General features: G+C 70.7%; 1 non-coding gene across 1 annotated transcript; it reads right to left on the bottom strand.

Moving 5' to 3' along the window:
* Positions 1-528: 528 nt before the first annotated feature.
* LOC144380839 (5S ribosomal RNA) lies at positions 529-647 on the bottom strand. The gene has a single exon (XR_013445030.1). It is a non-coding gene; the product is annotated as a 5S ribosomal RNA (ribosomal RNA).
* Positions 648-2,412: the final 1,765 nt, after the last annotated feature.

The raw sequence follows: 2,412 nt of genomic DNA, 5'->3' as shown, positions 1-2,412 counted from the left end.
AGCCCAGGGCTGCTGGGGACAAGGTGGAGGCGGGCCCAGGCCTAAGGCGGGGCCGGTTGCCCGGTGCGCTTGTGCACTCGGGGCGGCCCAAGGGAATGGCTAGGGGCTCCGGGGATGAGGGCCCGAGGCGCAGGACCTTGGGAGGGCACGCCTGCCCGAGACGGGGTGCCGTCCCGCCCGCGCTGCCCCCGCCCCAACCCCGCGGGCGGTCCTCGCCGCCCTCCCCCTTTCCCTCCCTCCGAAGCCGCCGCCTCCGCCCACCCAGCCCGCCCCCACCTCCCCCAGCCCGCCCCTCTGGATCGGCTGTGCGTGGGCGTGGTGGCTGTGAGGTGGAAGGCCTGGGGGCTGCCTGCCGGTGCAGCGGGCACAAGCTGCGAGACAGGGACCCTCGGTGCGGTGCGCGGGTGGCGAGGGGCCGGGGGGCACGGGGCGTCTGGAGGACGCCTTGTTGGGCAAGGGGCGGTGGGGGGCGGTGGCGGCAAAGGGAGAGGAAGGGAGGCCGAAGCGGAAAGAAAAGGCAAAGAAAAAAGCCTACAGCACCCGGTATTCCCAGGCGGTCTCCCATCCAAGTACTAACCAGGCCCGACCCTGCTTAGCTTCCGAGATCAGACGAGATCGGGCGCGTTCAGGGTGGTATGGCCGTAGACGTGTGCGGCTGCCGCTGGGCGCCCTAAGAGCCTGCTCTGCGCCTCCCGGCCGCAGCCGTGCCCCTCCTCAGCCCCCAACCGCCCCACGCCTGCCCTGTGCCTTGCACCTGCCTGCCTGCCAAACCGCCCAGAGGACGTGGCGCCTCCAGCGCCCCGCACTCGCGGAAGTCCGAGCGCTCTCATGGCCGGATACTCTCCAGACCCGGGGGCCGCCGCCGCCGCCGTCGCAGCCACCGCCGCCTGGCTCCCGAGATGGCCAAGGGGAGCGTCGGGGCGCGGGGGGCGTGGCCCGCGCGGTGTTCTCCGCGCCCCCCCCACCCCAGGCGCCCCACCCGCCGCCCTAGGGCAAGCGAGGCCCGCCACCAGGCCGTTCCGCCTCTCCACCCCGCCTGGCTCCAAGCCAACCCGGAGCCACCGGCGGCCCCAGGGACCCTCCTCATCAGCCCAACCCCGTCGCCCTTCCTCCGCCACCCTTCCCCTGCCCACCCACCGACAAGAGGACCCGACTGAGGGACACGAGAAGCCGGCTGGCATAGACAGACGCACAGACACACGGGGAAAGACAGAGGCACGGACGGAGGGAGATGCAGACAGAGAGGAAGAGACAGACACAGAGGGAGACACAGACAGAGTATCCAACACACACACCCGCTCTGGCCCCAAGACAGACAGACGCGGAAGCTGACCTGGATGCGGACAGGGACAGAGCCACAGGTGCACACCACAGAAACAGACACACACACCACACACACACACACACACACACACACACAGGAAGAGACTGTGTTGGCTAGGCAGCTAGCCCTCGGGAGGCTGGTCGTGCTTGGGTGGGCTTTGGGCGCCGAGGAGCCCCTCGGGGCGAGGATGCGCAGCCAAGGCGTCACGAGACCCGCTCTGCTCCCGTTCCCGCCCAGGACCCACTCTGGTCCTGGGGGCATGTGGGCGATTCCTCCTCTGCCCTCGTCCTTTATTTGGGGGGCTGCTTTGGGGCGTGGTGCAGGGCGCCCCCCTCTCCCCGTCTTGCTGAGCGAGCGAGCCTCGCTCTTCGCTTCACTGTTGCAGGGAGACTAAGCACGGATTCTGGTGCCAACGGGTGGTCCCGGGTGCCAACGGGGGAGGCCCCGGGCGACCGGCCATCTTGTGTCCTGCCCACCCGGAGCGGGGACCCCCGGCACGGGGGCAAAGGGACGGTGTTCCAAGGGAAGGAAGGGAATGCCCGCGGGTGGGAGCGCAGCCCAGGGCTGCTGGGGACAAGGTGGAGGCGGGCCCAGGCCTATGCCTAAGGTGGGGCCAGTTGCCCAGTGCGGTTGTGCACTCCGGGCGGCCCAGTGGAATGGCTAGGGGATCTGGGGACGAGGGCCCGAGGCGCAGGACCATGGGAGGACACGCCTGCCCAGAGCGGGTGCCGTCCGGCCCGCGCTGGCCCCGCCCCATCCGTGCCAGGGTCATCGCCGCCCTCCCGCTTTCCCTCCCTCCGAAGGCGTCGCCTTCGCCCACCCAGCCCGCCCCCATCGACCCCCAGCCCGCCCCTCTGGATCCGGTGTGCGTGGGCGTGGTGGCTTGGAGGCGGAAGGGCTGGCTGGAGACCGCCTGCCCGTGCAGGGGGCCCCTGCTGCGGGCCAGGGACTCGCGGTGCGGTGCGCGGCTGGCGAGGGGCCGGGGGGCACGGGGCGTTTGGAGGAAGCCTTGTTGGGCAAGGGGGTGGGGTGCTGTGGCGGTAAAGGTATGGGAAGGGAGGCCGAAGGGGAAAGAAAAGGCAAAGAAA

This window comes from Halichoerus grypus, unplaced genomic scaffold (genome assembly GCF_964656455.1).
Source record: "Halichoerus grypus unplaced genomic scaffold, mHalGry1.hap1.1 HAP1_SCAFFOLD_224, whole genome shotgun sequence".
In the NCBI taxonomy this organism is placed as follows: Eukaryota; Metazoa; Chordata; class Mammalia; order Carnivora; family Phocidae; genus Halichoerus; species Halichoerus grypus.
Note: the sequence above shows the minus strand (reverse complement) of the source record. Positions and strands in the feature narration are given on the sequence as shown.